This window comes from Vicugna pacos, unplaced genomic scaffold (assembly GCF_048564905.1).
Source record: "Vicugna pacos unplaced genomic scaffold, VicPac4 scaffold_105, whole genome shotgun sequence".
NCBI lineage: Eukaryota > Metazoa > Chordata > Mammalia > Artiodactyla > Camelidae > Vicugna > Vicugna pacos.
The window spans coordinates 988,069-1,002,331 of NW_027328785.1; the positions used below are offsets into that span (position 1 = coordinate 988,069).

The following is a 14,263-nucleotide window of genomic DNA, read 5'->3' on the forward strand; positions in this document are numbered from 1 at the left end:
ATCCAACAGAACATAAAAAAGATTATACATCATGCTTAAATGGGGTTCATCTCAGGGACACAAGGGTGGTTCAACATATGCAAATCAATCAATGTAATACTTCACATCAATAAGAGAAAGGACAAAAACCACATGATCATCCCAATAGATGCAGAAAAGTTTTTGATAAAATTCAACACCCATTTATGATAAAAATTCTCACAAAAGTGGGTATTGAGGGAGCATATCTCAACATCATAAAAGCTATATATGACAAACCTATAGCCACCATAGATCTCAACGGTCAAAAACTCAAAACTACCCACTAAAATCTGGGACAAGACAAGGATGCCCACTATCACCACTCCTATTCAATATAGTCCTGGAAGTCCGGCCACAGCAATCAGGCAAGAGAAAGAAATAAAAGGGATCCAAATTGAAAAAGAAGAGGTAAAAGTGTCATTATATGCTGATGACATGTTACTATATAGAGAAAACCCTAAAAGGTCCACAAAAAAGCTACTAGAGCTGATCGAAGAATTCAGCAAGGTAGCAGGTTACAAAATTAATGTTCAAAAATCAGTTGCCTTTCTTTACACTAATGATAAATCAACAGAAAAAGAAAGTAAAGAAACAATCCCCTTTAAAATAGCACACAAAGTAATAAAATATCTGGGAATAAATCTAACCAAGGAGGTGAAAGAATTTTACACAGAAAACTATAAACCATTGATGAAGGAAATTAAAGAAGACTTTAAAAAATGGAAAGATATTCCATGCTCTTGGATTGGAAGAATCAATATTGTTAAAATGTTCACACTGCCCAAGGCAATCTACAGATTTAATGCAATCCCTATCCAATTACCCAGGACATATTTCACAGAACTAGAACAAATCATAATAAAATTTATATGGAACCATCAAAGACCTAGAATTGCTAAAGCATTACTGAAGAGAAAGAAAGAGGCTGGAGTAATAACTCTCCCAGTAGTCAGACAGTACTATAGAGCTACAGTCATCAAGACAGCATGGTATTGGTACCAAAACAGACCTATAGACCAATGGAACAGAATAGAGAGCCCAGAAATGAACCCACAAACTTTTGGTCAACTCATCTTCGACAAAGGAGGCAAGAATATACAATGGAAAAAAGACAGTCTCTTCAGCAAATGGTGTTGGGAAAACTGGACAGCAGCATGTAAAACAATGAAGCTAGAACACACCCTTACACCATATACAAAAATCAACTCAAAATGGATTAAAGACTTAAACATAAGACAAGATACAATAAACCTCCTAGAGGAAAACATAGGCAAAACATTATCTGACATACATTTCAAACATTTTCTCCTAGAAGAAATAAAAGCAAGAATAAACAAATGGGACCTAATGAAACTTACAAGCTTCTGCAGAGCAAAGGAAACCAGAAATAAAACAAGAAGAAAACCTACGGAATGGGAGAAAATTTTTGCAAGTGAAACCAACAAAGGCTTGATCTCTAGAATATATAAGCAGCTCATATGACTGAATAAGTAAAAAATAAACAACCCAATCCAAAAATGGGCAGAAGACCTAAACAAGCAACTCTCCAAGGAAGACATACAAATGATCAAAAAGCACATGAAAAAATGTTCAATATCACTAATTATGAGAGAAATGCAAATCAAAACTACAATGAGGTATCACCTCACACCAGTCAGAATGGCCGTCATTCAAAAATCCACAAATGACAAATGCTGGAGAGGCTGTGGAGAAAGGGGAACCCTCCTACACTGCTGGTGGGAATGCAGTTTTGTGCAGCCACTATGGAAAACAGTGTGGAGATTCCTCAAAAGACTAGGAATAGACTTACCATATGACCCAGGAATCCCACTCCTGGGCTTGTACCCAGAAGGAAATCTACTTCAGGATGACACCTGCACCCCAATGTTCATAGCAGCACTATTTACAATAGCCAAAACATGGAAACAGCCTAAATGTCCATCAACAGGTGACTGGATAAAGAAGATGTGGTATATTTATACAATGGAATACTACTCAGCCATAAAAACCGACAACATAACGCCATTTGCAGCAACATGGATGATCCTAGAGAATGTCATTCTAAGTGAAGTAAGCCAGAAAGAGAAAGAAAAATACCATATGAGATCGCTCATATGTGGAATCTAAAAAACAAAAACAAACAAAAACAAAGCATAAATACAGGACACAAATAGACTCATGGACAGAGAATACAGACTTGTGGTTACCGGGGGGGGGGGGTAGAGGGTGGGAAGGGATAAACTGGGATTTCAAAATTGTAGAATAGATAAACAAGATTACACTGTATAGCACAGGGAAATATACACAAAATGTTATGATAAATCACAGAGAAAAAAATGTGACAATGAGTGTGTATATGTCCATGAATGACTGAAAAATTGTACTGAACACTGGAATTTGACACAACACTGTAAAATGAGTATGAATCAATAAAAAATGTAAAAAAAAAATACAAACCAATTTGAACCTGTTGAAAAGACATTTGCTCAAAACAGCACAGTAGCAATGAAGTTGCTCTGGCTGGCAGGGACTTATTGGATTCCTGTGAGTGCTGGACTCCTCACATGGAATTCCCTTGGCACTCCAGGACGCCTGTGGTTGTCCCCATGGGTTTGTGGCCATATGTGGCACACACAAGTCTCTGGCTTTGCCACAATTTCAATGCCTTTTTTGGCTTATGAAAGGTTTTGCACTCAAATGGAGTTTTCTTGAGTCCACTCACTGATGTCATTTACCAGATTTATAGTCCAGATCTGACATTCTGGACTCTTAAAATCTTGCAGACATTCAAATGTTTCAGTTTGGATGTGTATTCACCTCTGGAGGCCTGGACCATATTCGATAAAGCCACCCGGACAAGTTCAGCAAAATGCAAAGAAATTTTTCTCTCTGCTAGACTGAAATGTCTATGAAGGTATAAAAACTTCTGCATCTACAAATGTAGGGAACCAACTCATCAATAACATATCTATCCGTAATGCATGGACATTTAAAAAAATACTGTATTTACTCCTATCAAATTCTATCTGGCTTTTGCCAAATTGTGTCCTAAACTGTAAGGAAAGTATATAAATTTAGAGAATTTTTTACCTTTTAAGAGAGAAAGGAACCCTCCTACTCGGTTGGTGGGAATGTAAATTGTGCAGCCACTTTGGAGGACAGTATAGAGTTTCCATAAAAAACTGAAAATAGACTTCCGTGTGATCCAGCAATCCCATTCATGGGTATATTTCTGGAGAAAAATATAATTCAAAAAGACACATGCACCCCAATGTTCACAGCAGCACTATTTACAATAGCCAAGACACTGAAACAACCCAAGTGTTCACTGACAGATGAATGGATAAAGAAGTTGTGGTATACTATATATATATATACACATATATGCATATATATACACACAGATATACACACATGAACACACACACACACAATGGAATACTGATCAGCCATAAAAAATAAAATAATGCCATTTGCAATAACATGGATGGACCTACAGGGTATTATGCATAGTGAAATAAGTCAGAGAAAGCAAAACAAATATTCTATGTATTAACTTATATGTATATATAAAAAATAGAACAAATTAATTACTATAATAAAACAGAAATAGACTCACAAGTACATAGAACAAACTGGTGGTTACCAATGGGGAGAAGGAGGAGAGGGGAGGCAGGAAAGTTGTAGGGTATTGAGAGGTAAAAATTACTATGTATAAATTGGATAGCTTACAGGGCTTCATCATACAGCACAGGGAAATATAGCCATTATTTTATGGTGACTTTAAATGGAATATAATCTATAAAAATGTTGAGCCTCTGTGTTGCACACCTGAAAATATTATGATGTAAATCAACTATTCAATTACAAAATTTTTCATCAAAGTTTTCTTTTCATATTATTTGCAATAAGTTAGAAGCCAGATCTGTCAATAGAAACATAGTGTAAGTCACAATTTTCCAGTAATACCATTTAGAAAATAAAAAGGAACAAGTGAAATTAATTCCAGTAATAATTATATTTATCCCAAAGTATCCAATATACTATCATTTAAAAAGTGTGATTGACACTTTTAAAACTTATTAATAAATATTTTACATTAGTTTTGTTGTATGCAGTCTTAAAAATCTATTATGTATTTTCCACTTATAGAACATCTCAATTCAAAATAGCCACATGTGGCTAGTGGCTACTATACTAGACAGAGCAGATTACACCATTCACACTTCTGATAAATTACCTTCTGTTACTTATTTTAAAAACTTGCAGAAAAGGCTTTAGAAATTCCCTGTATCAAACAAAGCAACCTTGACGGGTGGGGAGTATCTTCATTATAAACTGAAAAATAAAGGTAAGAGAGCCATGGTTACATGTATGTTAATGTAACAATACCTTCTTAATTCATTCAGGACTTTACAATCTTTCTTCATATGCCAAGGATTCACTGTCACTGTACAATATTTTTCACTGTTATTTTCTTTGGAATTGAGAGGCTTCTGATGAACCTGCTTTGTGCATCTGTACATAAAAGAAAACAACAAAACAGCTACAAGAGCTACAGTGAATGCCCCCCCATTAATTTAGAAGAAGTCTCACAGTATTTCCCAACATAAATGCTAAAATATAATTCAGAACACTTTGTGATGGTCAGCATGATTTTAACAAAAAAGTAGATAATTACCTCCCTGGTGTCAAAATTCTTTCAGAGATGGGTACCCGAAATTTAGTAAAAATGATTTTGCATATATCTTTGAAAGAAATGCTAAGAAATGATCTTTTCTGTTGGAAATTAGCCTGCTTTTACATTCTGCAGTAGGCATACGTGTTTACAAACCAGGCAGGAACTGGATCATATTTTACACATACTTTAGAAACTGATTTGAATTTTGCTTTCTACCTGCAAGGCTATTTCTTACGTAATTACATAAGCTGGCCACTATACTAAATTTTGTTTCACTGTTTGCTTAATCCTCACAACAACTCTGTAAGCTGCTATTATTACCCCCATATAACAGATAAAGAGCTTGAGGCAGAAAATAATTTGGGTAACTTGGTAACTGGTGGAGCTCGGTAAGATTGCAGCCAGTCTGACACTCAAGTCCATTCTTCTCACCGATGTCTGATACTGCTACCTACATTCAGCAATGACAACTGAATTCATATTTAAGTGTGTCATTTCTAAAAGCGCAAAGCTATAGTAGTACTGTTGTGTAAATTATTCTTTTGAGATGTGATTGCCAAAAAAACAAAAACAAATAAAATCAGGGTGCCACTGAGTGGAGGGCGAACTGCATATGGATGGACAAAAGGGGACTTTGTGAGGACACAGTTGCACAACTCTATAAATATCTAAAATGGCTGATTTGTACAATTATAATTTGTGAATTTTATGGCCTGTAAATTACACCTTAATACAGCTATTAAATTAAGAAACTGGATATCAAATTAAGACTAAAACACATATATATATATCACACAAAGAACAACAGGCAAATATCATTATTTACTGTACCATTCTTTCATGCAGCTTCCTTTCCTCACCCGTTCCTGAAATGATGACTCAGTTTTATAATATTTTAAATTATTTAGCAAATAATTTTTGACAGACTACTATGTACCCAGGACTAATCTAGGCACTTGGAATAGATCAATAAACAAAACAAAATTCCTGTCCTCACGGAGCTTGGTTGGAGTCTAGCTGGGGTGGGGGGTGGAGATGACAATTCACACAACAGAGAGGCAGAGGAAGTGGCATGTTAAGAAAGAGGAACCATGGAAAAAATAAAAAAAGGGCAAGGTAAAGAGAGTTTAGGGCATGGGATGATGGTGATGTTGTATTAAATACCAGAGCAGGCCACACTGAGGACTGAGGTTAGAAAAAAGACTAGGAGGTGAGAAGTCCCAGGTAGACGGAATAACCATCACCGAGGCCAGCGTGCACCTCTCATGTTCCAGAATGGGGGCACTGCTGGAGCTGCGGAGAAGGGTCAGTGCAGATCCTGTATGGCCTTGGAGGACGTTGCAAGGACTGTGGCTTTTACCCGGATTGAAATTGGGAGGCACTGCAGAATGACGACACAATCTAACTTAGGTTTTCACGGCTCACTTGACTGCCGGGTGAGAATAGTCAAAACGGCTCAGAGATGAAAGGAGGGAAGCCTCTGAGAAGGGCTGTGCAGGAGGAGAGGACAGTGGCTCAGGGCAGGGAAGCAGCAGTGGAGGCAGGAGCCATGGTGAGAAGTGGCTGGGTTCTGGATCTGTTTTAAAGGCAGTGTTAAACCAGATCTATTGACAGAATTCATGTGGTATGTCGGTGAAAATCAGAATAACTCCAAGTTTTTTGACCCAAGCAGCTGGAAGGATTAAGTTTCCACTAACTGAATGGAGAATGTTGCAGAAAGGACCAGTTTGGGGGGTAGGACGACAAAGAGCTCAGTTTTTACACATGTTGATTTTAAGATATCAGAGTTCCAAGTGAAGATGTCAAATCAGCAGAAGATTGTAATAGTTCAGAGTTGGAGAGAAAAAGTCTAGAGGGAGGCAGAAATGTGGGAATCATGGGTCACACAGGTGGTAGAGGAAGACATGAAACCCAGATACTCAAACATTAAGATAACCTGGCATTAACCATAGAAGTTGTCCTTGAGGGCCTGCCTACTAGGTGTGGATATCAGTCCTATTTCCCAACCACTCGAATTTTATAAAGTAACTTACAAATGAATTCGTGCAAGACACTGCCTCCAGTGGGTGGATCCAGAGAAGGAGTGGGAGAATGGGATGCTGCACGCTACTCCCTACGGTAGAATATATGTGTGTGTGTGTGTGTGTGTGTACGCATGTTTGTGTGCACAGGGGGATGAGACATACCTGGCTTAAGAAAAAGAGCAAGTAAGTCTAGAAGCCGAAAGATGAAAGAAAATCCAGATCTGGTAGAGGGAAGAGGGGAAACACTGTGTACTGTAAGACATATCCCCATACTGCCATTTCCCACCATCCTTTCATCAGGAACACAGTTGGAAAGGGGGGAATTATGTAGATACGTGTGATGTACACAAACTTTCTGACTATGTAACACTTAATATCTACATATGTAGCAAGTTAATGATATTTATATCTGCTTCAAGTTTAATAACAAGTTCACAACAGAGGGAAAATAAAATATTGAGGACTGGTAGGAGTATCATAGAAGGCCTTTCAATGCTCACAATGGAAGCAAAAGCAGCTTCACCCCACAAAGAATGTCAATAAGAGTCAAGAATGTTTATATTTGCTTAAGAAATTGAGAGTTACAGCTTCCTGCTTTAAAGAATTAACTTTAAGACAGATACCATACTATAAGCAACGTCTATACTGAAGCTTTCTTAAAGCCATTTTTAGTTTCTGCTTGTTCTGATGTACTCCAGACACTCTGCAAAGAAAACCTTCTTTTCAAAGGCTTAAAGGAATAAAAAAAGAAATAACACTGCATTCTTTTCAGTGTTCTCTGTACTGAAAGTCACTTGCAAATGAAGCACCCAGCCACAGGTCTACATTTTTAACAATAAAGTCGTTTGCACAATTTTTCAATTGCTATGTGACTTTGTGTCAGTCTCTCACTAAGAAGCAGAATGGAGTACCAGAAAATGACACATCAGGTCTATAACTACAGATGTGGGAGATGAAACTACACCAGGAAACAGCTAAGTGGGAGGGTAAGGTTTACCTTTTAAGTTACCGTAAGTGCAGTTACACCTGCTCCCTGCTTCCCCTGTGAAGTGAAGAGCTAGTCTTTTCCAGAAAAGCTCTCATTCTGAGAACTGTCTTCTTTAAAATATTCAAAGATTCTCTTTTAAAGTTCTTTCATTTTTAAGTCTTTCCCCAACTCTACATCCCATAACAAGTGTAAAAATTATCCTATAGCCTATTGTTACAGAACATACTCTACAAAAGCTGAGGTTTCCCAGGGTTTGGATCCCAGAACTCTGCTACCAGATAATCCTAAAGCTTTCCTTCCATAACAGACTCTTCCGCCAATTCCCAGCTGCGGGCAAATTCGGCTTCTTAGACCAGGTAACTTTCTAACTCTGCCTACGAACACTCTGCTGCCAGGAAAGGAACTCTCAGACCGAAAGCACACAATGCCCCTAGTGAGGGTTGCCTCCTTCAAACAATCAAGATGCCATCACAAAGCAAATATTTAAACCTACTGCAAAACTTCTGAAGACATCTTACAAACAATATAGTTTCTATAGATGCATACTATTTGCTCTGGAATAGTGATTTCCAATGGAAGGAACAAAGGACCACATGACCCAAGCAATTTTTAAAACTGCACATAACCATCCCTCTTCATGTGAGGATTCAGGCAAGCCCGTCTTACAGGCCTAGGTGTAACAGAATGAGAGCACCTCTAGGAGTAGGATGAAAAGCAGAGAGGTAGACTTCTAGTGAAAGGGGGTGATGTAACAGGGCCCATCGCCCACTTACCTACCACCACAGGACAATCATCTCAGATCGAGAACAAACACTTTGGGAAACAGAGCTTGTTTATATTTCTATGGATTTCTGGTGGAAATAATATCCTGAGTCATGTGAAGTTGTGGCTGCCAAATTGAACAGGGGACTGGACATTTTCACATTCAGGACAAAAATAGCCCCCGGATAGCCACCATATCTGCTCTCCCCTTTGCCTGTTAACCCCAAGAGCTGCAGGACTCTCCTGCTTGCAATGACACCCACCAATTCTCACAAATTCTTGCCAAGTTCACGTCATCAGCTGGTGGTGTCAAAGTCACTATTTGTACTGCTATGAAGTCCCTCCATTACTTTATATCCCTTCTATTTTCTCTCTTGTCTTCCTAGCTACACTTGCATACACAAGATGGTTACTGCACTAACATTGCCTCTGTAATCAGTCCAGGATATAGGAAGTAGAGATTCAACTGTAACCAGTCCCAGAATACTTGTCATGCCACTCTAGTGTCCCAAAAAATACTCTGTCATCCATCATCTCACCCAAACAACCACTGCATTACTTAGAGGTTGTAAAATTAGAGGGCTTTCTCTAATGGGAAACACTGTGGCTTGTGGTAGAGTTGTGATTTCAGTTTTTGCAACTGGTTACAGGCAAAAAGACATGGTCCACAAAATTTCTTCAAGCGTTTGGAATTTAAACTTTCATTAGATACAGAGCCGGAGGACTAACCGTAATCTATGAACATATGGTCATATTATCAAATAATGTTCATGTCTACCTTACAGACATGTAAGAACTTGGATTACACCTGCAGCCTGTAGGCCTTTGGAATTGGATGTGAAGCATCCTGTGAAATAAAAACCTCCTATCCAGTCACAGAACACCTTACAGACAACATCACACTAATGTCACTGAATACATTAGTATAGTCCATGTATGGTTAAGTTACACCTCCAATTTCTCAGAGATGGAAAGGAGATGTCTAGAAAAGATGGAAAACCCAATTACTAAAACAGCTCAAAAGTTAATGCAGACTCCTACACATCCCAGAGCAGAGGGCGGAGGGGGCATTTCCCAAAACTCTGTCCTTCCCCAGGACGTGGCATGTGGGGAAGCAGGCAGGAATGTGTGGCTGGGACTCGGAGGTGGAGAGGTGATGAAAGCAAGAGTGGAACTGCTCTGGTCCTAGAACAACAGAGCTGTAAAATGCTCGGCTTCAGTACAACCCACTCCCTCTCCCACTTTCCCTCCCACCTATGTGACAAACAGAACATAACCAGGCACTTTCTGCCCATGACGGTGACTACTAGCAGGAAAGGGACCAGGATAAAAGCATGTCTTATAAAAGATGTCTGATTTTAAGGCTATGTTATAAACAATGAACAGCACTCTCAGAGTGGGACACTTGTGAGGCGCTCAAGTAGGGAGGAGGAGGTTGAGGATCCATTTCCAGCACTTCCATGTCTTTTATCACTCCTATTTCTGACCTTTCCTTTGCCACTATTTGTAGCACTTGCCATCACTGGCAGGTAAAGGGGCAGCAATGTGACTTGGCCGTTTGGCTGATGGGGCTACATTTCCCAGCAGTGGAATGAAAAGGCACTGGAAGGCGATCAGCTGGATGATGTGAACTGTGGTCCTGGCCTGTGCCAAACACTAACCAGGTGACCGTGGGTTAGGCTCTTAGTCTCTCTGGGCTTCCGGCTGTTTACTTATAAAAGAAGGTTTTGTCATTGCACAAATATATCCAATATGAAATGTAACGTGAAAGTCAAACATAATGACATCTCACCTGCTTGCCTCAGGGAACTGTACAAGCACTGAACACTATGTGAATGTAAACACAGACTTAAGAAAACTTTTTAGGTAAAGCGCTAAACTGAACATGGAGATAAAGTTTTATGGATTTTCTTGGCTTTTTTTTAAATTGCAACACTGAATTAATAGTTATTAGCTATAATCCACACCACAACCCCTGCGAATAAATAAAGTAGGTAAACACTGCCTGGATGCATGTTTTGTCCGATGCTAAGCAGGGTGAGGGGTATAAAGGAGGCTGAACAAGGTAGTCTTCTCCAGTTACCAGCTAACTGAGGAAAAACATTGGAAACCACCCAGGGATGGTACCAAGTCAGTACTCAAAGCCAAGATTACAGGCTACTGATCATAAACAGTGCAGGAATACAAAGAGGAGCTAGAAGTATTTGGAGTAAATAGGGAAGACTCTATGAAGGGGATGGGGCTCCAACTAGTTCTCAGGGCAATTGTAATCTGTTTTAACTGAGGACTGGATAGGAAAAGGCTGGTGACTCCTGGTTTTTAATAAGGCACAGGTTACCATAGGAGGCTAATTTACATAATAATTGGAACACATAAGGTAAGTACAAAATGATGATTGGTCAAGACTACCTGACTGAGATCTGGTTGTGTTAAGTCTTTGACTTGACTCTAGATGTTGGAGAGCCAAAAATGTAGGTTGACTGAAAGGGGGGGAGAGAATATCCAAGAATTCAGCAGAAGTAAAAAATAACGTATCAGGGATGAAAGCTCTTCATCAGAGTATCAGCAATCAGAATAGACACTTGAAACCAAAAACATACAGTTCAAGAAGCTGACAAAATATGGAGGGTGGTGATAGAAAGATAAATCAAAGACCACTCCAAGCCTTTGGGTATTTAAGACCGGAAGAATGATTATCCCACTGAATAAGTGGAGACGCTGCAAGAAGAAAGATTATGAAATCAGCTTTAGACATGTTGAATCTGACGTATGAGCTAAGAGTAGGTTTTCTCTAAGAAGCTCAAAATTCAAAACTGAAGCACAGATATTGAGTACAGGCTTAAGATGCAGATGGACAAGACATGATAAATCTCCTAAAAGAAAACATAGGCAAAACATTATCTGACATAAATCTTAGCAACATTCTCCTAGGGTAATCTACCAAGGCAATGGAAATAAGAGAAAAAAATAAACAAAAGTGATGTAATTAAACACATAAATTTCTTCACAACAAAGACAACCATAAGTAAAACAAAAGGAAACAACAACCTACGAATGGGAGAAAATATTTGCAAATGATACGACTAACAAAGGCTTAATATTTAGAATATATAAACAGCTCATACAACTTAATAACAAAAAAACAAACAGCTCAATCCTAAAATAGGCAGAAGACCTAAACAAGCATTTCTCCAATGAAGACACAATTGGCCAATAGGCACAGGAAAAAATGCTCGATATCACTAATAAACCGCGTAATTCAAATCAAAACTACAATGAAGAATCAGCTCACACTAGTCAGAATGGCCATCGCTCAGAAGTTCATGAATGATAAATGCTAGAGAGGCTGTAGTGGGAAGGGTACCCTCTTACACTACTGGTAGAAATCTAGTTTGGTGTAGTCATTATGGAAAGCATGGAAATCCCTGAAAAAACTAAAAGTAGACTTACCCTATGACCCAGCAATTCCACATCTGTGTACATAACTGGAAATAACTCCAATGTGAAAAGATACCTGCTCACCAGTATTCACAGCACCACTGTATACAATAGCCGAGACATGGAGGCAAGTTAAATGTAGTAACAGATGACTGGGTAAAGAAGTTGCTGCATATTTATATACTGGAATACTACTCTACCATGAATAGGACAAAATAAAACCATTTGCAGCAACATGGATGGAGCTAGAGATCGTCATTCTAAGTGAAATCAGCCAGAAACAGAAAAATACCAAACGATACCACTCATATGTGCAATCTAAAAAAAGAGAGAAAAAGACAATATGAACTCATCTGCAGAACAGAAACAGACTTGCAGACTTAGTAAACAATCTTAAGGTTACCAGGGAAAGGGGAGTTCGAGATTTACAAATGTTAGCCACTACATATAAAAAGAGATTTTAAATAAAGTTTCTTCTATATAGCACAGAAACCTATGTTCATTATCCAGCAATAACCTATAATGAAAAAGCCGATACAGCCACCAACTGAGGAAGCAAGAGAAGAAAGGAGAGTTAGTTATGCTGGGCTAGAGCCCACTTCTAAAATACTTTTCAGCCACTGATGCTGCCCCAAGTACACTCAGCCTTCCTCCCAGGGACAGGCTGACATGACATGTGTCCTGCAAACCTGGGGCAGCAGAGGCTGTCCCCAGGTCTGGCCCTGGGGGAGATGGGAGCAAGTCCACCTGCTTCCCTTGGGGCAGCACCCCTCCCCGCAGCCCCCGCCACCTGTCTGTACCACGCCTGCCTCTCAGGAAACCACTGGCTTGAAAACAAGTGATCCACGAACCTGGGGCAGCGGCAGGGAGATGGGCAGCGACCTGGCAAGCTGGTCGACTTGCCCCCATCTTCCCCACGGCCTGTCAAGGGCTCGGCCTCTGCTCCTCCAGGCACGGTCAGCAGGTCAGCCTGCTCCCTGGAGGAGGGCGCGGTGTGGTCGAAGGCAATGGCTGGTTATGGAGTCTGACCATGGGGGCCCGTGGATTTGCTTCAAACTCCCCAGCGCATGGCCTGAGCTTGGCCTCTGCTGCCTCAGGTTCGTGGAACTCAGGTTACAGGTCAGCCTGCTCCTGGAAGGCGGTGCTGTGCTGTCAGGGAAAGGTGGCGGCTGCGATGGCGGGATTGGGGCTGCCCTGTGAGAGCGCGGGGTTTGCGACCATTTCCCGCTGCCGCTGCAGCCATCCCAGCACACTGATCACACCGAGCCCACCTCCCAGGAGTAGACTGACCTGTAACCTGAGTCCCACGAACCTGGGTCTTTAGAGGCCACCCCCAAGGTCAGGCCGCGGGTAAGATGGAAGCAAATCCAGGGGCTCTCATGGGGCAGCCCCCATTCCATCCGAGGCCCCGCGACCGCACCGCACCCGCCTCCCAGAAGCAGGCCATGATCTGAGGGCCAATAGGAGATGCTCCGGAGCCGTCCGGCGACCTCCCACCTCCCGGGGCTGTACCTGCTCTCCTAAACCCGGGTATAACCGGCTGTAAAAATGCGGTGTTCAGGAACTACTAATACCGGAGTTACCACGAACCACAGCAGCGGCTGGGACCCGCCTCAGGGTCCCAACGGGACGCGCAGCCGGGACCTCACCTCCGCACCCCTCCCTGGGCGCATCCTCAGCTGCACAGCCCAGGCGTCACCCGCCGGCTCCCCGAGCAGCGCACCCCTACCAGCGCCCTCTTAACTGTCCGGCAGCGGCAGCCGAGCCGCGGGCAAGCGGCGGCCCAGGCCCCAGGCCATGTTCCTCTTCCAGGAGCTGGTCCAGGAGCAACCGGCTGCAGCCAGCTTCCACGCGTTCTGGGTGGGTTCCGGCGTCCGCGAGTCTGTCCGTCTGCGCGTGCGCGCCCCTCCTCCTCCCGCCCGCAGCGCAAACTGCTCGGGTGGGTCTCCTGCTTTACCGGCCCTGGCCGCTGGGGCCGGGAGGAGCCAGGTGGGGGCCCTCCTGCTTGTCCCGCCGGGTGTCCATCCCCAGAGCCTTCACCCAGCCACCGACTGGGTCCTGGCACTGAACTAGAACCACGACTGCCCTGGGCCAGGCCACACCCCGCCAGCCCCAATTCCCCTGCTCACCTTTTCCTCCCTGTTACTACCTTCCCACCCCTGGCCAGGCCCAGTCTCCCACCAGACCTTGAAGACACGGCTCCTTCTCCTCACACCGAGGTCCCTGCCCTGCACTCCATCCTGCTAGGTCCTAACCTATGGCCCCTACACCCACAAGCTTACCCCTCATGTCTCAGCACAGGACACCCAACATCCTGAAATTGTCCCCCTCACCTCTCAACCAGGTCAG

At 41.8% G+C, this 14,263-nt stretch overlaps 1 long non-coding RNA gene across 1 annotated transcript in view; it reads right to left on the reverse strand.

Annotated features, from left to right (window-relative positions):
* The window catches only part of LOC140694845 (uncharacterized), a 53,886-nt gene extending 40,092 nt beyond the window's left edge, over positions 1-13,794 (reverse strand). Inside the window, exons 1-3 of the long non-coding RNA XR_012070489.1 lie at positions 13,564-13,794; positions 4,414-4,539; positions 3,112-3,253 (exon numbers count right to left, since the gene is read on the reverse strand). This is a non-coding gene — a long non-coding RNA (uncharacterized lncRNA). The remainder of the gene's footprint in view (positions 1-3,111; positions 3,254-4,413; positions 4,540-13,563) is intronic.
* Between the last annotated feature and the right edge of the window lie 469 nt (positions 13,795-14,263).